Source organism: Oryctolagus cuniculus, chromosome 13 (assembly GCF_051225735.1).
Source record: "Oryctolagus cuniculus isolate XC-2025 breed Fujian yellow rabbit chromosome 13, ASM5122573v1, whole genome shotgun sequence".
Lineage (NCBI taxonomy): Eukaryota > Metazoa > Chordata > Mammalia > Lagomorpha > Leporidae > Oryctolagus > Oryctolagus cuniculus.
The window spans coordinates 86,246,664-86,274,161 of NC_142879.1; the positions used below are offsets into that span (position 1 = coordinate 86,246,664).

Sequence of the window (27,498 nt, forward strand, 5' to 3'; positions counted from 1 at the left end):
TCCTTTCCTTCTAATAAAATTTCCTTATTCTATATAGCCAAGAGCAAGATAACTCTCACATGGTAGGTCAATTTTTATCTTAGTTTAATTTTTGTTATTTATTTGAAAGAGTTACAATAGAGGTAGAGACACAGAGAGGTCCTCCATTAGCTGGTTCACTCTACAGATGACTACAAAGGCCAGAGTTATGCCATTCTGAAACCTGGAGACAGGAGCTTCCTCTGGGTCTCCCACATGGGTGCATGGGCCCAAGGACTTGGGCCATCTTCTACTGCTATCCCAGGAGATAGCAGAGAGCTGTATTGGAAGAAGAGCAGCTGGAACTAGAACTGGCACCCAAATGGGATGCTGGCCCTTCAGGCCAGGGCTTTAACTCACTGCACAACAGCGCCGGCCCCAATTTTTATCCTTTTTAAGGAATGACCATACTGTTCTGCATAACATCTGTACTAACTTGTGTTTTCACCCACCATATATGACGGTTTTCTTTTCCCATGTGCTCTCTAGCATTTGTTATTTTTTATCAGTTTGGCATAAAAATGATATAGTATTGTTCATGTTTTTGTGTATTTTGAAATCAGTTAATTTGTTTATTAAATCTTTATTATTTGAAAGGTGGATTTAGAGAGAGAGGGAAAGACAGAGATAGCTTTCATCTGCTGGCTCACACCCCAGAGAGTTTCAACAGTTGAGCCTGGGGCATACTGGAGTCAGGAGCTTCATCCAAGTCTCCCACATGAGTGGCAAGGACCCAAGTCCTTCGTCCATCTTCTCCTGGTTTCCCAGGTGTTTAGCAGTGAGCTAAATTGGAAGTGGAGATTCCTAAACTCAAAGTGGAACTCAGATGTTATGCTGGCCTCACAGATTGCAGCTTTCCCCACTTGGCCACAATGCCAGCCCCTCTATCAATTTAATTCCTCAAAAATAGCTCAGTAATGTTGGCATCTATCTCATTTTGTTTTTTCTCTGTTATTATTCAACTTATTGATGTCTTATTTTTGTTCACATTATTCCTCTCAATTGCTCTACCTGAGGTGAGTAGGGCTGCTGTGTTGCTTAAATGAAGTGTATGCTTTAGATTACTCATTTACTGAGTGCATGTCATTCACATAGCACTTCACTGAAGTTCTACTATGTCCCAAATCCTCTTCTAGGCACAGAATTTAGACCACTTTTCTCTTAGGCCCAGATCTTGCCTTTAACATACTACTAGGAATTTAGTAGCTCATGAAATCTGCAGACTGCATAAATGAATGAATATTTTGAGGGCTGTGTTTTTGTGGAGGAACTTCATAGGAGACCGAAGGAATAAAATAAATCAAAAGCATCCACAGTATATAGAATGTATACTATTTTACAAGTCACAGAGAAGAGGAAGAAGAAGGAAAGTAGTAAGACTAGAAAGTTTGTGGCAAGACTAACAGGCGCTGGTCAAGAACTTAATAAGCACATTAGGAAAGCAGTAAGGTTTCTTTTTTTTTTTTGAGGAAAAGTTTTTATTTCTAGTGATGAAATTGGCTACAGAACATTATGAAAGTTTAAAAATACAAAGAGAAATTGTCTATAATTAATAGATTCAAAATTTGACAATCAGTGAATATCATCATTAGTCATTACCAACAAAGATTCAAAATTTGACAATCAGTGAATATCATCATTAGTCATTACCAACAACAGTTATTGATTTGAAAGGCAGAGTGACAGGAAGAGGGAACCACTGTTTCACTCCCCAAACACTTGCAATAGCCAAAGCTTGACCAAGCCAAAACCAGGAAGTGGGAATTCATTCTGGATGTCCCATTTGGGTGCAGGGACCCAAGCACTTCTGCCATCCTCCATCTCCTCCCAGGGTGCACACTAGCAGAAACTTGCCTCAAAGCAGAGAAGCTACCACTCAAGCCAGGCATTTGTATATGGGTTGTGGGTGCGTGGTGGTGATAGCAAGCCCTCATAGATAAAAAAAAAAGACAAAGTTATTTCTATGCCAAGGAAATTACTCTGTAGTCTTTCTCTTATAAACTACGTATTGCTGAACCTAGATAATTTTTCCTTTATTTAACAATGACATGAAAATGTCAGTTGAGTTGGCTTTCCTGAAGACCTTGTTTCTTGAATATTAGTGGCTAGCTGAGATAAATTCTTTTCATCTCTTTCTCGCTTCGGCAGCACATGTGCTCGCTTCGGCAGCACATATACTAAAATTGGAACGATACAGAGAAGACTAGCATGCCCCTGCGCAGTAAGGTTTCTTTACCTCCCTGTAGACTCTGCTCTCCAGAGGTGAACAGGGTCCTCTAAACCCACTTGCTGCACACACAAACACCTGAGTGTTGTATTCTCCCACAGGTGTTGGAGACTGATATGGTGTTCTGATTTATATTTACATAATGGCTAGTGACATCGGGCATATTCACATGTTTTGACCATTTACATTTCTTCTGAGAAATGTCTATTCAGATGTTTCTTCACTGTATTTTTTTGAGTTTTTCCAATTCATGTAAATGTTCTGGAAATCTGTAAACATTCAGAGTTTTAATTTTTCCTGCCATCTGTTCATTGTATCTACACTCTGATGTTTATTTTGTTGTGAAGAAGTATCTTAGTTGGATATACTCAAATGTCTCTGTTTTTATTTTTGTGACTATTGCTATTGGAATCTTACCCAAAAGCTATTGTCTGTTGACAATATTTAGAGTTTCCCTATGTTTACTTGGGTTTGGGTCTTATGATTACATTTTCATTCACTGTGAGTTCACTTTCACATAGTGTAAGAGATGTTGGAGTCTCTTTTCAGGCTTCTACATATGGATAATCAAGTTCCTCTGCACCACTTGTGAAAGAGATTCTTCTTTCTCCAGTTCATTTTAGTTCCTTTGTTAAATATGAGTTGCTGGTAGAAATTTGGGTTTATTTCTATGCTACCAAGTCTTTTCCATTGAACTATGTGTCTGTTATTATATCAGTGCTAACACTTCTTCCTTTTTTTTTTTTGCAGTTTATTTATTTGAAAGGCAGAGTTACAGAGAGGTAGAGGCAGAGAGAGAGAGAGGTCTTCCATCCACTGGTTTACTCCCCAAATGGCCACAATGGCCGGAGCTCTGTTGATCTGAATCCAAGTGTCAGGAGCTTCTTCCAGGTCTCTATGCAGGTGCAGGGGCCCAAAGACTTTGGCCATTTTCTACTTTTTTCTCAGGCTATACCAGAGAGGGGTATAAGAAGTGGAGCAGCTGGGAAACATACTGGCACCCATATGAGATGCCGGCACTGCAGACGGTGACTTTACCTGCTTTGTCATAGTGCTGACCCCTGTAATATGTCTTAAAATATGGTGTGATGTCTCCAGCTTTTTTTTGCTTTATAATATTGCTTTAGATGTTAAGCATCTCTCATGTTTCTATGTGAATTTTAGCATCATTTTTTCTAGCTCTGAGAACATCGTTGGTATGTTGATTGGGATTGCATTGAATTTGCAAATTGCTTTTGGTAATATGGATATTTTGGTATTATTCTTCCCATTCACAAACATAAGTTTTCTGTGAGACTGTCAAAAAGCCTTGACAAAAATTGGAATTTATTACACAAAAATTCATCACTTTTTGGGATCATTTAAATCCATAATTTTGCACTAATATTTGATAAATAATTAAAGACTTTGAGCATTTTAGTAGGAGAAATTAAAATATTTATCAATTTATTCAAATATTGTTTAGATGTGATATTCAAATATTGTTTAGAGCCATTGTCTGTATTCCCTCTAAATTAGGATCTTTTTGCTTTTTGCCTGTTAAACTTGTCCCTTGACTCAACAACCCTTTTTAATGTAATGTAAACTGAAAATGTCATTTCATAAGCTAAAAAAAATGACAAAGAAGGAAAAAGAAGGGAGGGAGGTTGAGTATATAATTATGTTCTCCGAATTTTTTCTATAAAACATATTGAATCATTTAAAAGCTAATTAAAATTAAACTCAAAATTGGACCATTATGACCAATATTTAAAACAAGTGATTAAAAACTGTAGATGTCTTCAATTTTGATTATCATTCTTATTTAGAATATCTGAAAGAAATCCGGTTTCTCACTTTAAAATATACCAGTGTGTTAGAATTCAGTATTAAATGACTTTGTTTAAAAGTGTTATTTAATCTATTGCTTTAAGTAGTAATACTATGGCCATTGTAAAACAAAATCCTTATCATTTTTCATAAAACAGAAAGGGCCTTTAAAACATCATCACTAAAAATATTAAGAGACCTAAAATATAACATTCTTAAAACCCAAGTGATACCATTCAAAATTTTCAAATATGCAGGGATAGTTCGTGTCAAGTAACTAAATAATTGTGAAGTGTATATATGGAATAGCTTCTATAAATTCTTTTGGCAAGGGCTGGCACTGTGGCATAGTGGGTGAGGCTGCCACCTGCAGTGCTGGTATTCCATAGGGGCATCAGTTCAAGACCTGGCTGCTCCACTTCCTATCCAGCTCTCTGCTATGGCCTGAGAAAGCATTATAAAATGGTGCAAGTCCTTGGGCCCCTGCACCTGCATAGGAGACCAGGAAGAGGCTCCTGGCTCCTGCCTTCCAGTTGGCACAGCTCCAGTCATGGAGGCCAACTGTGGAGTGAACCAGTGAATGGAAGACCACTCTCTCTGCCTGTCCTTCTCTCTCTGTGTAATTCTGACTTTCAAATAATATAAATAAATCTTCAAAAAATTCTTTTGGCAAATAGATGAAGCTACTTGTTATACATTTCAAATAAATAGCAAACATACTAGAAAAATATATTGAATAAAATTTAAGCAACTCATAGCTATACACAGAAATTTCTCACCATAACAACATAGCAACCACTAAATTTCCAAATTCAATTTTCCACAACTTAGAATCTTTAACTCCGGAAGGAGTACAAAATTGACAGAACAGTGGCCTATGTATCAGGATACCTAATGCTAATACAGAATTATCCCTGCCACAACTTACCTATGTGACCTTGAACAGTTCACTTTATTTCTCTGGGCTTGGCATTTAGCATCCTCATAAGATAAAGGAGGCTTGGATAAGATCAGTTGTACTCTATCTTGAGACTTCAATGATCTCTCAGTTTCCAAACAGACACCTTAAGGGAAAGTAAACCTTTAGATCAAAGCTTACATTTTTAAATATAAATATATTTTAAACTGTTTCTACAACTAGTACAAAACAACACATTCAAATGTGTACCATGCCACTTTTCAATATTTGGGAATAATTAATGCATCATTTTAGAGCATTGTCTTGAGGCCAGTGCTGTGGTGTACCTAGTAAAGCCACTGCATGCAGTGGGGGCATCCCATATGGAGGCCGGTTCAAGTCCAGGCTGCTCCACTTTCCATTCAGCTGTCTGCTATAGCCTGGGAGAGCAGTAGGAAGTTGGCCCAAGTCCTTGGGCCCCTGAATCTGCATGGGAGACCCTGAAGAGGTCCTGGCTCCTGGTTTCAGATTGACATATCTCTGACCTTTTAGGCCATCTGGGGAGTGAACCAGCAGATGGAGGACCTCTCTCTCTCTCTCTCTTCCTCTTGTTCAATATCTGTGTAACTCTGACTTCCAAATAAATAAATAAATAAATCTTTTAAAAAATCAAAAGAATATTGTCTGGCACACAGTGAACCACTAAGTACAAGATATTATTAGTAATATTAGATTGAAATGTTGAAATAAACTAGGCAATAAGCCTTAAGATGCAAATTAATACCAAGAAATATAATCTCAAATTTCTGTGTTCAACAAGGTAGTCTCTTTTCACTACTAACTTTATACTAAATAAGATATTTTGATATTTTGTTGAGTAAATTTATCGGGGGCCAGCGCCGTGGCTCACTTGGTTAATTCTCCACCTGTGGTGCTGGTATCCCTTATGGGCAAAATGTTCTAGTCCTGGTTGCTCCTCTTTCAGTCCAGCTTTCTGCTATGGCCCGGGAAGGCAGTAGAGGATGGCCCAAGTGCTTGGGCCCTGCACCCGGATGGGAGACCAGGAGAAAGCACCTGACTCCTGGCTTTGGATGGGCACAGCTCCAACTGTGGCAGCCATTTGGGGACTGAACCAATGGAAGGAAGACCTTTCTGATTTCTCACTGTATATAACTCTACCTGTCAAATAAAAAAATTATTAGTTTTTCATTAAAACTTCAGTATTGAAAAAGTTCTAAAATCCCTCTAATTCTAAATGTCTGTGACTGCTAACTCATTAGCACATATTGCATTCTTTACATCTGGGTAATCATGACAATTCACTTTTAAATGATTAACAGATCTGCTGTTATATATAAATACATGCTTTTCCGAAAATCATACAATAAGCAGGCTACATACTTTACTTCAAGTAAAACTGCCATATCCAGTCCTACAATTGTAAATAAGACAGTTTCAATTGTTCAGCATTATCAATTATAAATTCCAATCGTGTAGCAATACTCATAAGAATTTAGGGGGCCGATGCTGTGGAGTAGCAAGTAGAGCTGTGGCTTGCAGTGCTGACATTCCAATTGGGTGCCAGTTCAAGTCCTGGCTACTCAAATTACTATCCATCTTTTTAGGCAAGTAAGACTTACTATCCAGCAGTAGAGGATGGCCCAGGCCCTTGGGCTCCTGCACCTGCATAGGAGACCCAAAAGAAGCTGCTGGCTCCTGGCTTTGGATTGGCAGAGCTCCAGCCATTGTGGCCAAATGGGGAGTGAACCAGCGGTTGGAAGACTGCTCTCTCTCTCTCTCTCTCCTTCTCTGTGTAACTCTGACTTTCAAGTAAAATAAATGAATCTTTTTTAAAAAAGGATGAAATAAAAAGGAAGATGAAGATTACAAAATTGTTTAATTTTTTTATAGGAGTGTCAATTTGTAAAGTCAACAACAGGAGTCACTGTGCACTTACTCCTCATGTAGGATCTCTGTCCTTAATGTGCTGTACACTGAGGCTTAATGCTATAACGAGTACTCAAACAGTATATTTCACTTTGTGTTTCTATGGGGGTGCAAACGATTGAAATCTTTACTTAATGTACACTAAACTGATCTTCTGTAAAAAAAAAAAAAAAAGAAATTATCAATTCCCAACTTGACTCTCACTGGGATTAAACATGACAATAGGTCTGATCTGATTTCATCATCATTTAAAAAATCATCTATTATTTTTCACTTTATGTTTCTGTGTAGGAGCAAACTGTTGAAATCCTTACTTAAGGTATACTAAGCTGATCTTCTGTATATTAAGATAATTGAAAATGAATCTTGATGTGAATGGAAGGGGAGAGGGAGTGGGAAAGGGGAGGGTTGTGGGTGGGAGGGATGGTATGGGGGGGAAAGCCATTGTAACCCATGAGTCGTACTTTGGAAATTTATATTCATTAAATAAAAGATAAAAATTTTTTTTAATAAATATAAAGTACAGCTTTTGGATTACAGTGCCTTCCCCTCCCCCAAAACATCCCTCCCACCCATAATCCCCCTATTTCCTGCTTCCTCTCCCATCCCAGAAGATTACAAAATTGTATGAAGGACATTTGTACAGTAAACAAATATACTGATTTCCAATGCAATATTTGAATACTTGAAGCAGGAACCCTAAGTACTTCTTTGCCAAAATAGCATGTTTTGTCCAGTGTAAAACCCATTTGCCATCCCAATACACAAAGGGATTTGGGGCAATAAGGAAAAAAGAAGTCCACACATGCAGAAATTTTAAGCAAAACAAAATAGAGAATGTATTTAGTTTCATGAAAATCACACAAGAATTAATAGTATTCCACCCATTTCCAACAAATATTTTTAACTTTAATGAATGAATGAATTTTCAGTTACATAGCAGAAAACTTCTACCCTCTCCCATAAAACTGAAAAAGAAACTTTTTAAAAGTAAAAACTGATGAAAGAATTCTGCAATACATGTTAATGTTAAGTAGCCCAGCAGAGTTTATTTAGAAATACAAACACACACACAGAAAATAAATACATTAAAATCTTACTGAATAGTCCAGTAATAGTTCAGGATCCAATATGTGTGCAAAAGATTCTGGATTTCCCAGTCACTTTGTATAGGAAATGATGTGCTTTGCTATGTAGCATGTACCTTTAGATTCCTGAACACCTCCACTTTGCTTCTTACCCTGAGTCCCAGCAAATACAGGAACACAGCTGTTGAGTCATTCATTTTCTGGATTTGGGAATATCAAAGAATTAATGAGTATAGAAAGTTGTACAGCAAAGACCAAGAATATCCAAGGGAGGTCAGGAAAATCAATTGAACAAGTCAAAATACTATGAATGTATACTGAATGCTCTGTTTTTAATATGTCTTACTTACCTAAAAAGACATGAGGGCTATTGCTCTCTCTCTTAATACAACTAAGGAGAAGATATCACCAATGCTCAAGAAAAATGAATACACAGCAGAGCTAATACAAAATCCCAAAATTCCAATATAGAAAAACTGGATATGCACTCCTTACACACACCCTGAAGTGGCAATGAAGTAGAACAAATCTAAAAATAGAAAAAATTCTTTTTTTAAAAGATTTATTTATTTATTTGAAAGTCAGAGTTGCAAAGAGAGAGGCAGAGAAGAGAGAGGGGTCTTCCATCCACTGGTTCTCTCCCCAGTTGGCTGCAATGGCCAGAGTTGTGCCAATCCAAAGCCAGGAGCAAGGAGCTTCTTCCAGGTCTCCCACATGGGTGCAGGGGCCCAGGACTTGGGCCATCTTCTACTGCTTTCCCAGGCTTTAGCAGAGATCTGGATCCATATGAGCTGCCAGCACTGCAAGTGGTGGCTCTACCCACTATGCCACACCACTGGCCCTGAAAATTCTTGTCAAATTAAGAACATTTAACCTTTGTTTTAGAATGAATTATTAAAATATCTAAACTGGGGGAATACATAATTTCTTTCTTTAGAAATCAGAAGAGAAAAAGAACACTTCAAGCCTACTGTGACACCACACAGAAGGAATGGAGAATCATGACCTCAATTAGCCTAGGGACAGAATAAAAGGGAGGGAAATAGGAACAACAGAATTAAGATGAATAAGCTTTGACAGCTGAGGGAATCTGAATGTAAAGAAAAGGCATGCAGTTAACTGAAACAATAGAGATAAGTCTGAGAGGAAAAAACATTGTTAAGTCATATTAATGGGGCCAGAGCTGTGACTTAGTAAAGTAAAAAAAAAAAAAATCTAAAATTTGTTTTTAGATTATATAATTAAAAAAGTTTAAAAAAAGATGTTCAATCTTAAGTCTCTACAGCATAAGGTATACATCAATTTTCCCAGGTTCTATTTGCATTTATTAACAAAGTTTCATGGGTATAATCACTAAAGTGGCTCCAATAAGTCTTTTTATAAAAATTATTTTTTATTTTGACAGGCAGAGTGGACAGTGAGAGAGACAGAGAGAAAGGTCTTCCTTTTTCTGTTGGTTTACCCCCTAGTGACCGCTGCCGCCAGTGTGCTGCGGCTGGCACATGGCGCTGATCCAAAGCCAGGAGCCAAGTGCTTCCTCCTGGTCTCCCATGCAGGTACGGGGCCCAAGCACTTTGGCCATCCTCCATTGCACTCCTGGGCCATAGCAGAGAGCTGGACTGGAAGAGGAGCAACTGGGACAGAATCTGGCTCTCCCAGCAGGACTAGAACTCAGTGTGCCTGCACCGCTGGTGGAGGATTAGCTTATTGAGCCATGGAGCCTGCCTCCAATAAATCTTAACCTGGGATGCAACTAAATTTAACAAGGATACTCAATAGGAATTTTAGAAGAATTCCAAAATATGTATCAGAATAAAAATAAATACTTTACTTGGTACATATCATTTTAACTATACTATTGTCTAAATTTCCAAATGTCAGATGTACTAAAAAAATCCCCAAAGCAGCAGAGTTGGTCCGACATGATGAGGAATAAAATAAAGAAAATGAGAATTCGCAGATCCCAGATTAAAATAACCAAGAAGGCCCAATAAAAGAAAACTCAATGTCTTCATACACTAACATTTATTACCTCAGATTTATTTAACAAAAAGGTGATTATTCCAGCTACATCCCATTAGGTAGCCCAATTTTACCTGCTAAATCCATTTAGAAAAAGCACCTCATGATATATTACTAATTTTTTTTTTTTTTTTTTTTTTTTTTTGACAGGCAGAGTGGACAGTGAGAGAGAGACAGAGAGAAAGGTCTTCCTTTGCCGTTGGTTCACCCTCCAATGGCCGCCGCTGCAGCCGGCGCACCGCGCTGATCCTGGCAGGAGCCAGGAGCCAGGTGCTTTTCCTGGTCTCCCATGGGGTGCAGGGCCCAAGCACCTGGGCCATCCTCCACTGCACTCCCTGGCCATAGCAGAGAGCTGGCCTGGAAGAGGGGCAACCGGGACAGAATCCGGCGCCCCAACCGGGACTAGAACCCGGTGTGCCGGCGCCGCAAGGTGGAGGATTAGCCTATTGAGCCACGGCGCCGGCTCGTGATATATTACTAAAATCATATTGCTATATGCCATCCACCATGTCCGCTGTACCTTATACCTAATGTTAACAGATTTGATGAAAATCAGTAGATAAATGATGTGTCTTAACCAAGTGTGGGAAATGTCTTTTGTTCAACGTTTTTCCAAAAACCCCTCAGTCTCAGTTTGCCTTCACATTGAAAAGACACTTCTGAGGTTTACTAATCAGTTCAGCTTCTTCGGGCCTCCCTCCAATGAAAGGGGCTAAAATCCATCAAAATAAACTCTAGGCACTGTCCTTGTGCTCCCAGTGACTTTTTCACTCTAGGGGCTCACAAACCTTCTAAATTCTTTAGATCACCTGTGATGTCCATTAGTTCTCAAAGACTATGATGCAAGTAATTTCCCCTCTTGGAACCTTGTTATTAACTGTGCTGTATGAGAAATGAAGTCTCCTACACACCTTGTGCTTACGATTCTCCAAACCATGTTGCCTGCTAGGACTTTGGCCATGAATATAGGACAGCAATACCTGAACATGATTACTGAGATCTCCTTAATAAAGGATAGACTGGGGCCAGCACTGTGGTGCAGTGGTGTAATCCTTTACCTGCAGTGCTGGCACCCCATATGAGCACCAGTTCTAGTCCCCATTTCTCCTTTTCCCATCCAGCTCTCTGCAATAGCCTGGGAAAGCAGTAGAAGCTGTTCCAAGTGCTTTGGTCCCTGCCAAAATGTGGGAGACCTGGAAGCTCCTAGCTCAGATTGGCCCAGCTGCAGACATTGCAGTCATTAGGGGAGTAAATGAGCATATGGAAGACCTTTCTCTCTGTCTCTTCCTCTCACTGTCTGTAAGTACACCTGTCAAATACGTAAATAAATTCTATATATATATATATTTACATTTATTTATATATATTTATGTATATAAATATATTCATATATAAAATATATTATGCTTTATCATATAATATATTATATAATATATAATAATTATAAACAGATAATATTATATAATTCATTATAACTATTATATATATTATATATATATTATTGAGATGACTTCAATAGCCAGAGTGTGGCCAGGTTAAAGCCAGGAGCTCCTCCTCCAATGTGTGTGGCAGCAACCCAGGCACTTGGACCATCTTTCACTGCTTTTTCAATCCATTGGTATGGAGCTGGATCAGAAATAATTATATATTTATATATAAATAAATTCATATATAATATTTATATATAATTATATATTATATATTTATGATAATTATATGTAATTCTATATTATGTATAGAAATATATAATATATATTATAATATATAAATATATATATGATGGATCAAAATGCGGCATTCTCCATTTGGCAGAAGAGACAGGCTCCAATATCTACTGTCTATGTCAGTATGTCAGTATAATGCAGGAGGTAACCCCTCTACCAAATAAGAAAAGCTATTTCAGTTCAGCTGGACATCATTCTGCTGACTGTTGACCTTATTACTGTTAGTCTGGATGCTTTCATTGGTTGCAATCCAGAGACCCAATTTTCCCATAGATATAAACGTCAGCAAACATGAAAATTTGGTAAGAAAAGCTTAAACTGAGAGTTATGATTAATAACTATTTTAACAAAATTTCTCAGAACCCATCTAATCCAAACCTTGGACAATTGGGAGCTGTTGTACTTGGCCCACCCATAATTGAAATGGATTCTAAATCCTTCAACTGCAAGGAGAGTATCATAGACATTAATGCTCCAAACGGATCCAGTTCCCTGCTAATGTGTCTGGAAAAGCAGCACAGGGTGACTCAAATTTTGGGGCTCCTGCACCCATGTGAGAGACCTGGAAGAAGCCCCTGGCTCCTGATATCAGTCTGTCCTAGCCACAGTCACTGCAGCCATTTGAGGAGTGAACAAACCAGGAGGAAGATCCATCTCTCCCACTCTCTCTTTCTAGTGCTGCCTTTCAAATTCATAAATAGACCTTTAAGAAAGTCGATCACTTCAATAAATTTGTCATTGCTCAGTCATGATGACTTTTACTACCTTAAATTCTTTTTCAAAAGATTTATTTATTGGAAAGGCAGAAAGAGGAGCTGGTGGTTGTGGTGCAGTGGACAAATCCGCAATCTGTTACATTGGCATCCTCTACGTGCGCCAGTTCAAGTACCAGCTATTCCATTTCTGATCCAGCTCCTTACCAATGGACTGAAAAAGCAGGGAAAGTTGGCCCAAGTGCTGGGATGCTGCCACGCACATCGGAGGAAAAGCTCCTGGCTTCAACCTGGCCACACTCTGGCTATTAAAATCATCTCAAAAATGAATTAGATCTGCGAAGAATGTCTTTGGTATCTTGATTGGGATTGCATTGAATCTATAAATTGCTTTTGGGAGAATGGACATTTTGATGATGTTGATTCTTCCAATCCATGAGCATGGAAGATTTTTCCATTTTTTGGTATCCTCTTCTATTTCTTTCTTTAAGGTTTTGTAATTTTCATCGTAGAGATCTTTAACGTCCTTGGTTAAGTTTATTCCAAGGTATTTGATTGTTTTTGTAGCTATTGTGAATGGGATTGATCTTAGCAGTTCTTTCTCAGTCATGGCATTACTTGTGTATACAAAGGCTGTTGATTTTTGTGCATTGATTTTATATCCTGCCACTTTGCCAAACTCCTCTATGAGTTCCAATAGTCTCTTAGTAGAGTTCTTTGGATCCTCTAAGTACAGAATCATATCGTCTGCAAAGAGGGATAGTTTGACTTCTTCCTTCTTGATTTGTATTCCTTTGATTTCTTTTTCTTGTCTGATGGCTCTGGCTAAAACTTCCAGAACTATGTTAAATAGCAGTGGTGAGAGTGGGCATCCCTGCCTGGTGCCAGATTTCAGTGGAAATGCTTCCAACTTTTCCCCATTCAATAGGATGCTGGCTGTGGGTTTTTTATAAATTGCTTTGATTATTCTTCGCAGATCTAGAAAAAATGATGCTGAAATTCATATGGAGGCACAAGAGACCTCGAATAGCTAAAGCAATCTTGTACAACAAAAACAAAGCCGGAGGCATCACAATACCAGATTTCAGGACATACTACAGGGCAGTTGTAATCAAAACAGCATGGTACTGGTACAGAAACAGATGGATAGACCAATGGAACAGAATTGAAACACCAGAAATCAATACAAACATCTACAGCCAACTTATATTTGATCAAGGATCTAAAACTAATTCCCGGAGCAAGGACAGTCTATTCAATAAATGGTGCTGGGAAAACTGGATTTCCACGTGCAGAAGCATGAAGCAAGACCCCTACCTTACACCTTACACAAAAATCCACTCAACGTGGATTAAAGACCTAAATCTACGTCCTGACACCATGAAGTTATTAGAGAACATTGGAGAAACCCTTCAAGATATTGGCACAGGCAAAGAATTTCTGGAAAAGACCCGGGAGGCACAGACAGTCAAAGCCAAAATCAACTATTGGGATTGCATCAAATTGAGAAGTTTCTGTACTGCAAAAGAAACAGTCAGGAGAGTGAAGAGACAACCAACAGAATGGGAAAAAATATTTGCAAACTATGCAACAGATAAAGGGTTAATAGCCAGAATCTACAAAGAGATCAAGACACTCCACAAAAACAAAACCAACAACCCACTTAAGAGATGGGCCAAGGACTTCAATAGACATTTTTCAAAAGAGGAAATCCAAATGGCCAACAGGCACATGAAAAAATGTTCAAGGTCACTAGCAATCAGGGAAATGCAAATCAAAAGCACAATGAGGTTTCACCTCACCCCGGTTAGAATGGCTCACATACAGAAATCTACCAAAAACAGATGCTGGCGAGGACGTGGGGAAAAAGGGACACTAACCCACTGTTGGTGGGAATGCAAACTGGTCAAGCCACTATGGAAATCAGTCTGGAGATTCCTCAGAAACCTGAATATAACCCTACCGTTCGACCCAGCCATCCCACTCCTTGGAATTTACCCAAAGGAGTTTAAATTGATAAAGAAAAAAGCGGTCTGCACCCTAATGTTTATTGCAGCACAATTCACAATAGCCAAGACCTGGAACCAACCTAAATGCCCATCAATGGTAGACTGGATAAAGAAATTATGGGATATGTATTCTTTAGAATACTATACCGCAGTAAGAAACAACGAAATCCAGTCATTTGCAACAAAATGGAGGAATCTGGAACACATCATGCTGAGTGAAGTAAGCCAGTCCCAAAGGGACAAATATCATATGTTCTCCCTGATTGGTGACAACTAACTCAGCACCAAAAAGGAAACCTCCTGATGTGAAATGGACACTATGAGAAATGGTGACTTGATCAGCATAGCCCTGACTGCTAATGGACAACTTAATACATTATCCCTCATAGTATTTTTTTTTGTCTGTTCTACTTAATATGACTGGTTTAATTCTGTAATTATCACACAGTTATTCTTAAGTGTTGAAAATTAACTGAAATGTGATCCCTGTTAAACATAAAAGTGGGAATAAGAGAGGGAAGAGATGTATAATTTGGGGCATGCTCGGGCTGACTTGCCCCAATTGGTAGAGTTGGAAACATACTAGGGGATTGCAATTCAATCCCATCAAGGTGGCATGTGCCAATGCCATCTCACTATTCCAAGTGATCAATTTCAGTTCACAATTGATCATAATGAAAGGACTAAGAGTCAAAGGGAACACATAAACAAGTCTAGTATCTGCTAATACTAACCGATAGAATAAATAAAGGGGAGAGTGATCCAACATGGGAAGTGAGATACTCAGCAGACTCATAGAATGGCGGATGTCCTAAATAGCACTCTGGCCTCAGAATCAGCCCTAAAGGCACTCGGATCTGGCTGAAAAGCCCATGAGAGTATTTCAGGCATGGAAAGCCAAGACACTCTGGCAAAAAGATCTCTGTGAGTGAGATCCCAGTGGAAAGAACAGGTCTTCAAAGAGGGAGGTGCCTTTCTCTGAAGGGAGGAGAGAACCTCCACTTTGAATATGACCTTGTCTAAACAAGATAAGAGTCGGAGAACTCAAGGGGCTTCCATAGCCTTGGAAACTCATGACTGGTGCATAGGGAGATTATTGATGCCATAAACAGGAGTGTCAATTTGTAAAGTCAACAACAGGAGTCACTGTGCACTTACTCCTCATGTAGGATCTCTGTCCTTAATGTGCTGTACACTGAGGCTTAATGCTATAACGAGTACTCAAACAGTATATTTCACTTTGAGTTTCTATGGGGGTGCAAATGATTGAAATCTTTACTTAATGTACACTAAACGGATCTTCTGTTAAAAAAAAAAAAAGAAACTATCAATTCCCAACTTGACTCTCACTGGGATTAAACATGACAATAGGTCTGATCTGATTTCATCATCATTTAAAAAAAATCATCTATTATTTTTCACTTTATGTTTCTGTGTGGGAGCAAACTGTTGAAATCCTTACTTAAGGTATACTAAGCTGATCTTCTGTATACTAAGATAATCGAAAATGAATCTTGATGTGAATGGAAGGGGAGAGGGAGTGGGAAAGGGGAGGGTGGTGGGTGGGAGGGACAGTATGGGGGGGAAAGCCATTGTAACCCATGAGACGTACTTTGGAAATTTATATTCATTAAATAAAAGATAAAAAAAATGAATTAGGTGGTGGAAGATTTCTGTCTCTCCCTCTCTCTGTAACTCTTTCAAATAAGTAATTAAATATTTTAATATGATAAAAATGGCAGAGAGACACAGAGACAAAGAGAGAAGGAAAGAGAAGCAGAGAGATATCCCATCTGCTGGTTCACTTTCTATATGGCTACAACTGTGCAAGACCAGGTTTCAAGTCCCCATTGAGGTTACAGTTCTCCAAATTAGATGACAAGAAGGAAAGAATTTGAGTTATTATCCATTTCTTCCCAGGGATATTAACATGAAACTGATTTGGAAGTGGAGTACCCAAAACTCAGATTAGCACTGCAATATATGATGCGGGCATCTGTTGTGATGGTTAACAAATTGGAAAACCTAGAGGAAAAATCAACAGATTCCTGGACATACACAATATACCAAAATTAAGTCATGAAGACACATAGAAAAGCTAAACAAATCAAAAACCAAGACAGAGGTTGGATGAGTAATAAAGACCCTCCCAAGAAAGAAAAGTCCAGGATCAGACAGCCTCACTATTGAATTCTACAAGTCTTTTAAAGAACTAATGCTTCTCAAACTATTCAACACAATTGAAAGAGAGACAATCCTCTCAAACTCCTTCTATTAATCTGACAATGACTCATTCTATCATTTATTTATACATAATGTTGAGAAAATCAGAAGTATTTGTTAGGACTTCTGCTAAAATGCACTAGATTTATAATTTTTAAATACATCTTTCCTAGATGTAATGCAGTCCTTTGCTACTTTAGAGTATCAGAAATTTAAAATGTTGGACTGGTGCTGTGGTGGAGCAGGTTAACACCCTGGCCTGAAGCGCCAGCATCCCATATGGGGGCCGGTTCAATACTCAGCTGCTCCACTTCTGATCCTGCTCTCTGCTATGGCCTGGCAAAGTAGTAGAAGATGGCCCAAGTCCTTGGGCCCCTGTACCGATCTGGGAGACCTGGAACTAGCTCCTGGCTCCTGGCTTCGGATCAGCACAGCTCTGGCAGTTGCAATCAATTAGGGAGTGAACATCAGATGGAAGACCTCCCTCTTTCTCTCTGGCTCTCCTCTCTGTCTGTAACTCGACTTGTAAATAAATAAATAAATAAATTTTTAAAACAATTAAGAAATTTAAAAAGGGAAAGGTTTTTAAAAGATGTATTTATTTATTGTGAGGCAGAGTGACAGATATAGAGAGGAAGAGAAAGAGAGGTCTGCTATCCACTGGTTCACCCCTAAATGGCCAGAATGGCTGGAGCTGGGCTGATCTGAAGCCAGGTGCCAGAAGCCAGGAGTCAGCAGCTTCCTCCAGGTCTCTCACATGGGTGCAGGGGCCCAAGCACTCAGGGCATATTCCACTGCATTCCTAGGCCATTAGCAAAGAGATGGATTGGAAGTGCAGGAGCAGGGACTCAAACTGGTGCCCATGTGGGATGCTGGTGCTGCTGGTGGATGCTTAATCTACTATGCCACAGAGTGGGCCCAGGGAAAGGTTTTAGGAAGACATCTTTCATGTAGACTAGGCTGCAATATTGCAAGGTAAGGTTTAGCTTTTATTTCCACACATCAGTATTCATCTTTTAGCAACTATAAATACTGAATATCATACATATAGACATAAATATAGGTAACTGCAGATTTTGTGGTCATTCTTTCTAATTCTCTTTTAATGTCTGCTAATAGGCCATCTTATGGATTATTATATTGATGTTACCTGTACACAACCATCAGGCATTTCCACTGTTGAATGTGTTTATGTGTACAGGTAGTTTTGTTTGTGTGTACATGAATGCACATTTGATGGAGATAGCACTGACAGTAATACTGTGAGAACTCCTAATGCTGATTTCAAACTTTCTATCCTCCGCAGAGATGGCTGTCATTGAAGTAGACCACAGGGCCCCTTTGCTGTTGTGGACTGAAATGTGCCTCCCTAAAACTCAAACACTGAAGTGCTAACCACCAACATAACTCTACCTGAAGAAAGTGCTTTTAAGCAGTTCAAATGATAGATGTGTCTGTCACATCAGAGAAGGGCTTCTGGAAAAATCGAGCCTATTAGCACCTTGATCTGATATTTTCAAGCTCTACAACTCTGAGAAGTAAAATTCCATGATTTAAATCATATTCTCTGTGGTATTTTCTTAGCAAATTAATATATCCTCATTTCTGCTAGCATTTTCTGCTGTCATCTAGAAGGTCCTCGTGATTAGCAGAGAAATATAGAAAGTAAAAACTATGATTTTAGATTACCAAGTATCTACTAACATAAAAAAGATATCCCAGAAGCCACCTACTACCATCCTCCAGGACCCAGAAAAAAAAAAAAAAAAAAAAAAAAAAAAAAAAAAAAAAAAAAACAGGAATGAGTCAAGTTGTGGGGCAGTAGAAAAGTGAATAATGAAAGATCACAGCAGAAGTAAATAAGGAAGGGTTTGATGCTGTGGTGTAGTAGGTTAATGCCTTGTCCTGCTGTGCATGCATCCCATATATTGTTGCTAGAAGACCAGGTTCTCCACTTCCAATCCAGCTCCCTACTAATGCACCTGGGAAATTGGTGGAAGATGGACCATGTTCTTGGGTGCTGGCACCCACATGAGAGACTTGGAAGAAGCATCTGGCCTTGCAAATAAAGAAATCTTAAAAAAATAGAAGCAGTGTTAGCACTGTTGGAAAAACAGACACATAGTTCAATGGAAAAAATAGGCAGCTGAAATAAACTGACTTTTCTACAGCCAACCCCTATTTAATAAAGGAAATAAACAGGAGAAAGAAGAATCCCTTTAGCAAATGGTTTAAAGGAAAGTGATTATCCATATGTAGAAGCCTGAAAAGATACCCCAACACCTCATACACTATGTAAAAGCAACTCAAGGTTAATTAAAAGTCTAAATATAAAACCAAAACCTTGAGAGCTTGTTTTGAGGTTCTAGCAGGGGAGCGCAGCTACTCGTATACCCTTGACTGAAGACCGGTCCTCCTCTAGTGGGGAAGGTCATCCTCTTCGACCGAGCACGCAGCTTTGGGAGGGACGCACATGGAGTGGTGAGGGAGGAAGGGGATACCCGCCTAGCCAGCCAGATCAGCCGAAGCAACCCTGGCGATCAATGGGGTGACAGATGTCGCAGCCAGATCACCCTCACATTCTGAGTTCACGCCGGAGCTGAGGGAAGGAAGCAATGCCGTCGGATCTGGCCGCTCTGCGGGAGTCTGAGGAACAACTCGCACCAGGTGGCCGCCATTCCGTCGTCATGGGTAAAGGAGACCCCAACAAGCCGAGGTGCAAAATGTCCTCCTATGCCTTCTTCGTGCAGACGTGCCAGGAAGAGCACAAGAAGAAACACCCTGACTTCGGTCAATTTCGCAGAATTCTCTAAGAAATGCTCGGAGAGATGGAAGACCATGTCTGCAAAGGAAAAGTCCAAGTTTGAAGATATGGGAAAAAGTGATAAAGCTCGTTATGACAGGGAGATGAAAAATTACGTTCCTCCCAAGGGTGATAAGAAGGGAAAGAAAAAGGATCCCGATGCTCCTAAAAGACCATCATCTGCCTTCTTTCTCTTTTGCTCTGAACATTGCCCAAAGATCAAAAGTGAACACCCTGGCCTGTCCATTGGGGACACTGCAAAAAAATTGGGTGAGATGTGGTCTGAACAGTCAGCCAAAGATAAACAACCATATGAACAGAAAGCAGCTAAGCTAAAGGAGAAATATGAAAAGGATATTGCTGCATACCATGCCAAGGGCAAAAGTGAAGCGGGAAAGAAGGGCCCTGGTAGGCCCACAGGCTCAAAGAAGAAGAATGAACCTGAAGATGAGGAGGAAGAAGAGGAAGAGGAAGAAGATGAAGATGATGAGGAAGAGGATGAAGATGAAGAATAAATGGCTATCCTGTAATGATGAGTGTGGAGTGTGCGTGTGTGCTCAGGCAGTTGTTTTGCTAAGAATGTGAATTCAAGTGCAGCTCAATATTAGCTTCAGTATAAAAAAACTGTACAGATTTTTGTATAGCTGATAAGATTCTTTGTAGAGAAAATACTTTTTTTAAAAAATGCAGGTTGTAGCTTTTTGAGGGGCTACTACATACAGTTAGATTTTAAAGCTTCTGATGTTGAATGTTCCTAAATATTTAATGGTTTCTTTAATTTCTTGACTTGTGTATGGTAGCACAGCAAAGTTGTAGGAATTAGTATCATTTGTAAATTTGGATTTTTTGTTAGGATGTTGCATTCTGTGTTGTTTTTTTAAAAAAACATTTTGTAATAAAATTATGTATGTTAAAAAATAACCCAAAACCTAAGTAAACATATGAGAAACTGTAAAACATAAGCAGAGACAACAGTTTGTGTAAGATTCCAAAAGCACAAGTAACAAAAATAAAATATACAAATTTGAGCATATCAAATTAAGATACATCTTCACAACAAAGTAATCAACAGAGTGAAGATACAATGGATGGAATGGCAGGATACATTGAAAACTCTGACTATGACAAAAGATTGATAGCCAGAACATACATATATAGAACTGGAAAAACTCCAAACAAGAAGCAAAATGTACACGTAAGAAATGGGCAATGATCAGAATACAGGTTTCTCAGAAGAAGAAATCTCAATGGTCAAGACATAGATGAACATGCCCAATATCACTAGCCATTAGGGAAATGTAAATCAAAACCAATAGCAGACTCCATCTGTGGGAGAAGACAATGCTTGGGTTTTCATTTGTGCAACAAGTGGGTTTAGAGGACCCTGTTCACCATTAGAGGGCAGAGTCTACATGGAAGTAAAGAATCCTTAATACTTTCCTAATGGGCTTGTTGAATTCTTGACTAGTGCCTATTACCATTGCCACAACCTTTCCAGTCTCACTACTTTCCTTCTTCTTCCTCTTCTCTATAGCTTGCAAAAACAGTATATCTTCTATATACGGAGGATACTTTTGTTTTGTTTTATTCCTTCTGTCTCATGATGTTCCTCTAAGAAATCACAACCCTCCAAATATTCATTCATTTATGCAGTCTGCAGTTTTCATGGGCTACTACATGGCAAAGTACTAGGTTAAAGGAAAGGTATAGGTCAGGAACTGAGCAAAGTTCACAATGATGTAGTATTATCTGGGGAAATGAACCTGATGGAAGACATCTCTCTCTCTCTCTCTCTCTCTCTCTCTCTCTCTCTCTCTCTCCTTCTCTCTCTGTGTAGCTCTGATTTTCAAATAAATAAATAAATCTTTAAAAACTAACTAAATAAATATACTAATAACCTGGTGGCAACACCTTTCTATCAGAACATGTGAAGCACTCAAACACAGTTTGTCCCAGAAAGTCAGCCATAGTTTTCAAGGGCACACCTTCTACTCCATTTGTGGACATCTCTGTGTGGAGTAAGGGGCACTTATTTCTTCCCCTCTTCTTTCTTACCACTCTCACAGTTATAACTTCTTCCACAGAGCAGTCTTTATGAAATTGTAGAACTAATATCCTCCCATTTCAAAAATGTCATGGGTTTAACCACAGAACCCAAAATAAGACAAGTAACTGGCCTTCTTAAATTACACAGTGTGGAATGTAAGATTCTCAGTGGATCACTGGGTAACTGTAAAGTACTGGGCAGAGAAAAAGATGTTACTTATCTGTATTTATGATGTTGTAATTCTCCAATTTATGCAAACTCAGATTAAAAGGGCTCCAGATAGTGGGCAACACTGTTGCATAGTGGGTAAAGCTACTGCCTGCAGTGTCAGCATCCTATATGGGTGCCGGTTGGGATCCTGGCTGCTGCACTTCCCATCCAGCTCTCTGCTGTGGCCTGGGAAAACAGTAGAAGATGGCCCAAATCCCTCATCTCCTGCACCCACCTATGAGACCTGGACAAAGCTCCTGGCTTCTGGTTGTGGATCCAAACAGCTCCAGCCATCCATCTCTGCTTCTACCACTCTGTAACTCTGCCTTTCAAATAAATAAATAATTATTTTAAAAAACAGCTTCATCCCAAAAGAAGCTCCTGGCTTCAGACTGGCACAGCTCCAGCTGTTGCTGCCAATTGGGGAGTGAACCATCGGAGAGAAGACGTCTCTCTCTCTTTCTCTCTCTCTCCTCTCTCTGTGTAACTCTTTCAAATGAATACATAAATCTTTAAAAAAGTAGCTCCAGTTATTGACAACACAGTAGACTTGCATTAATTTTAGTTCCCTTCTTATTTTGCAAAGGGATCAGTGGCAGGTCAAAACAGTTGACAGCCTTGCTAACAGGAGAAGAGATAGCTGAAGACAGAAAATGAAAAGCAGCCAAATACATCATCAAAGAAAGAGAAGTGGACCCCATCCAACACAAACCTTTAAAAGTGGATGCTCACAATTAACGAGTGAAACAGCTGCCCACTGAAATCTTATCTAGGGAGGGAAGATGTCCTAAGTTCTGCTTCTGTAAACTCCAGTCATAAATCTATCCTAATAAATCTGTCCCCGGCATCACTTTTACAAACATACTGGACCCACTGACCATTGGAAATGTGGACCTAAGTCATGAAGGCTGCCATTTAAACCCACCAATGCTGTAACAGCTAAGAAACTTGAATTTGATGCTCAGTTCTCAGGAAATCATTCCAGCTGAGCCTAGGGCCATTAATAGAAACTCCTTGGATCCTCCACTGTCTCTGTGCCTGTTTGAAAGAAGGGAGTTTTCCCACCCCAGGTTTCTGGAACAGCTTCAAATTCCACATTGGAAAAATCTGATAATTAATATGAGAGGGATCAATGCACACTTCACACTGCTCCCCACCAGGAAGATGAGGTGCAGGATGAGAGCAGTGGGGCAGATCCCAGTCAGATCCTCCTTCCCACCCCTCTGCTGCCCCAGGCTCCCTGCTGAAGGCCACCCAGCCCCACCCTGCAGGAACCAGCCCAGGAAACATCAAGAGACGTGGCCAGACTGCATTCTGAGACCACCCACAGTGGGAACCCAGCTTATTTAACTGTGGAGAGCTGGAGTCTTTCTGCCTTCCTTCCCTGCGTGTGCATGTTCCCAGAATGCTGCCCCCTCTCTCCTATAACCACTAAATAAAGCTCATTAGGGACAGTTTGGGTGAGGTCCTGCAGGAGAGATTCCAGGCACTGGGAGCCTGGGAAGTGGAGGTGGGAGACAGAACAGCCCGGGTCCCAGTCCTGACCTCGGGGGAAGCTGCCATGATCTATGGCTCCCTGGCACCCACCCTTCTCCCACACGTATCCCAGCCCCTTCCTGCATGCCAAACCTGCAGCAGAAAGTCCCTGGAGCAGGTACCCTTTCTTCTGGACACACGGGGATCGATTCGGGGAGTGGCGGGAAGAGACTCCCTGGTAAGTGGGACCCACAGGTGGAGGATGAAGAGGGAAGATGCAGCAGGAGGCAGGCTCGGGGTGAGCACTTGGAAACTCCCTGGGATAGCACGTGCAGAGCAGGAGATGCGGTAAATGCCAGAGAAGGAGAAGCACAGCCCCCAGGGCTGACCCTGATCAGGGAATGAACTCCCTCTGGTCCAACTCAGGCCCCAGGGAATGGCAGCAGCATGCGCATGTGCACAGGCATTCAGAAGGCATAATACATCCGAGCTCCTGGGAACTCTGGGAAATGGAGTACAGGCCGCAGCATCCCTAGAGACACCAGCTGACCCTCCCAAAGGCTGTAGTCAGGGGTGGGTGCCCACAACCAGAGGGCCTTTGCTTTTATTCAGTCCCTCCTTCCTTTCCTTCCCCCCACCAAAATCTCAGGGATCAGTTGCTTTCTTCCTTTCCTGAATCAAATCTGAAAGAGTGACACTGACTGCTGCTAACTGACCCCAAATCCTGGCTCCCTCATAACCTCTGTCTCTTCCAGAAAAATCTTATTTACTACTTTGGCCCTAGAAATCATAAATGACTATGATAGAATGTAGCTTTTAACAGAGGTGTAGAAGGCATGGTTTAATGTCCAGTTTTGAGAATACAATTTTCATTTGTGTTTTATTGATGTTTATAGTTCTTTTAAGATTTATTTATGTATTTGGAAGTCAGAGTTACAGAGAAGGAGAGCCAGAGACAGAGAGAGAGAGAGAGGTTTACCATCTGCTGGTTCACTCCCCAATTGGCAGCAGCAGCACAGCACCGACCCCTTATAGTTCTTTTCAAATCATTTTAAACTGTCTTTTTATTCATCTAGTACAGAGACAGAAGAATGGACACAGAGCTAACATAGCTGCGTATTCAAAGAGACAGGTTAAGGGGTTAAATGCCTTATATCATAGCATTTATACCTTAGATTAACTCTGGGGACAGTATTATCTGGAGTTTACAAAATAGAAACTGAATGGAAAGAGCTTAGAAAAGCATGGTGTTTTTTAATATCATAAAAAAGTCTAAGTTAAAGGCCAATCAAGGGGCCAGCACTGTGGCATAGCATGTAAAGCATTGACATTCCATATGGGTGGAGGTTGAACCCGGCTACTCTGCTTTCGATCCAACTCTCTGCTATGGCCAGGGAAAGCGGTGGAAGATGGCCCAAGTCCTTGGGCAGCTGCATCTGTGTGGGAGACCCAGAAGAAGCTCCTGCCTGCTGGCATTGGAGCTGTACAGCTCCAGCAATTGTGACCAATTGGTGAGTGAACCAAAAGATGGAAGATGTTTCTCTCTCTCTCTCTCTCTCCCCTTCCTCTCTGTGTAACTGTGACTTTCAAATAAATAAATAACTGTTTTTAGAATGTCAATCAATATATAATACTAGCTTAAAGATATTTCTTTTGTCTTGTGTCTCAGTTTTTAAAATCTGATTTATCAAATGGAAAAATGTGAGAGAGATGAAGAATACCTACAAAAATAATTTACTGTAATTATTTACTGTAATAATTTACTGTAATGATGTACTGTAATTTACGGTAATAATGTACTGTGAAGAACCACATAGGATTAAAACTTGTCTAGAAAACAAAGGAGATTCAAAGTTGCTATTTTTCATGGTTATTTTTTCTTATTTTTAATATCAAGATAGTATATAAATATTATGCACTCCTAGGTATTTGTGTGTTGTTTGATATGTTTTATTTTTAATCAGAAATTCAAAGAGATAACTGGGTAACATGAAGTTCTGTGTTTCTGATTAATTCTCTCAATTAGAGATCATGGGATTAGAGGTGGTGCTAGATTAAGAATGCTTCAATCTTTATCCACTGACTTCACACCAGCATTTACTATGTTAAACAATATTCTTGGGGTAGATGGCTCTTTCTTGCCAGACTGTAAACTTCATGGGGTCTAGAAACATATTTGCTTTGACACTAAAACTCAGCATCTTGACAGTCAGTCTTTTAGTTGAATAAATACATGATATACAAAATAAATATTTCTGCCCCTCAAGAACTGCCTAAGAGAGAAGAAAATAGAAATCAATTTGATGACTCTCAGTATTAGGTGAATATATAATTTGTCATTCTGACATAAGCCTTGTCATAAAAAGGGCATATGAATAATCACACAGAGTTGAAGTGTATGAACACCTAGGGCCAAGTGGATTAAAAGTTCAGCCTAGCTATGTAAGGCATTCCATGTCAATAGGAGAGGAAGGAGGAAGAGGGGAGGGAGTGTAGGTGGGAAGGTGGTTACGGTGGGAAGAATCACCATGCTCATTACTTAGCAGCAAAGAGAGAATCTGTGATCATTTGTTGCTTAAGAAAGGGTGATAGGCATTATTTAATTATAATGCAGGCATCAGTGTTCACCTGTCTCTGAAATAGGAAGTCTATAACTCAGAATTCCTTGCTGTTTCATCAAAAACAATTCAAAACAAAAACCTAATTAAGCATAAGTGGAAGTTGTGCATTAGAAGTCTATTCTAATCTCTAGGAGGTTCAGGGGTTGGAAAATTCATCTAAAATCTTGCTGAAAAATGTCCCACACATTTTCCATGAACACTACCCTTAAGCATAAGCTTTTTTTAAAAAAAGATTTATTTATTTGAAAGTCAGAATTACAGAGAGAGGAGAGGCAGAGAGAGAGAGAGAGAGAATCGTCCATCTGCTGGTTTACTCCCCAATTGGATGCAATGGCCAGAGCTGAGCTGATCCAAAGCCAGGAGTTAGGAGCTTCTTCCAGGTCTCCCGTGTGGGTTCAGGTGTCCAAAGACATGGGCCATTTTCTACTGCTTTCTCAGGCCACAGCACACCTGGATTGGAAGTGGAGCAGGCTGGACTCCAACCGGTGACCATATGGGATGCTGGCACTGCAGGAGGCAGCCTTACCTGCTATACCACAGCACCAGCCCCCATAAGCCCTATCTTCTGCAGAACCAGCACCCCAGACACCAGCCACCACATGGCATCCCATGGCACATTCAACCCTGGCAATGTTCTGCAGCTCTTGCTCCTCTCCACTTTCACTGGAAGAATCTGCAACTCCTTGTTTTCATGCAAGTAATTCTGATTCAGATGATGCCCCTGACACAATTGGCTGGCAAGTGCCATGGCATGTGTCCACGGCCTAGCTAAATGCAAAGCTGGAACATTTTAAACTTTTCACTGCCATGGTGAGACACGGACTCCATCTGATGAAGTGGGGGATTTTTCAGGGAGTCTAGAGAATCAAATATGACAAAATGACAAATCTTAACCAAAGAGTGCCGTGGTACAGATGAAGAGAACCCAAAATGTATTTTTCTATCTTTTCTTTTCTGAGTTAAGTGCCTAAAAACAAAGCCAATGAGGGTTAAACAGACCCATTCTGAAAATTCCTTAACATCTTCATTTTCATCCAAATTAATATATTACTTGAAGGAAATAAATTTTACATAAATGAAAATGCAGTACCACAGACAAGTGTACAGAACATAGCCCTTCAGTTAGCTTCAAACCATCTGGGTCCATTAATGTGTTCTTCCAGAACCCAAGCTGCAGTACAATAGAACCACAGCCTCTGACATTCCTCCTCCACCCTGATGGATCTTGGGTTTTCCTCCCACCTCCCCTCTCCTGTGAATACATCAGTAGCAGGATAAATGGAATCCAAAGATACGATGATGTTATTTAACATGGAATAAACATAGTGTTTTAGTCAGTACAATCCTCAATACTACAATAATAATTCCGAGTTCACTGACTATGAAACTAAGTATATGAAATCTATTCCTAAGTAATCGTACCATCGAGAGCTGAATGTAGACTTTCAGAGGGAAAGAAAGAGAGAATTGTGTAGAGATGTGTATCTCTATAATAGAGATTTACCACTGTACTTTATAGACAGTACACCATGTTTGTATTTTCTTGTTTTTTTATTTTTTTATTTTTTGCAGTCTGGAATAGTTTATTATATCCAGCTTGTCACTTTGGAAATTTTATGATTAGACACTAATATACAACAAATTTTGAATCCTTACAGACAAT

General features: G+C 39.8%; 1 long non-coding RNA gene and 1 pseudogene across 3 annotated transcripts in view; one reads left to right on the forward strand and one right to left on the reverse strand.

Moving 5' to 3' along the window:
• Positions 1-1,533: 1,533 nt before the first annotated feature.
• LOC149122713 (uncharacterized) overlaps positions 1,534-27,498 on the reverse strand; it is a 31,057-nt gene continuing 5,092 nt past the window's right edge. For 2 of the 3 annotated variants that reach the window (XR_016219370.1, XR_016219371.1), the window contains exons 3-4: positions 4,983-5,118; positions 1,534-1,947 (exon numbers count right to left, since the gene is read on the reverse strand). This is a non-coding gene — a long non-coding RNA (uncharacterized LOC149122713). The remainder of the gene's footprint in view (positions 1,948-4,982; positions 5,119-27,498) is intronic. The other variant, XR_016219369.1, reaches the window with a different exon arrangement.
• On the forward strand, positions 2,172-2,239 carry LOC149122714 (U6 spliceosomal RNA; annotated as a pseudogene).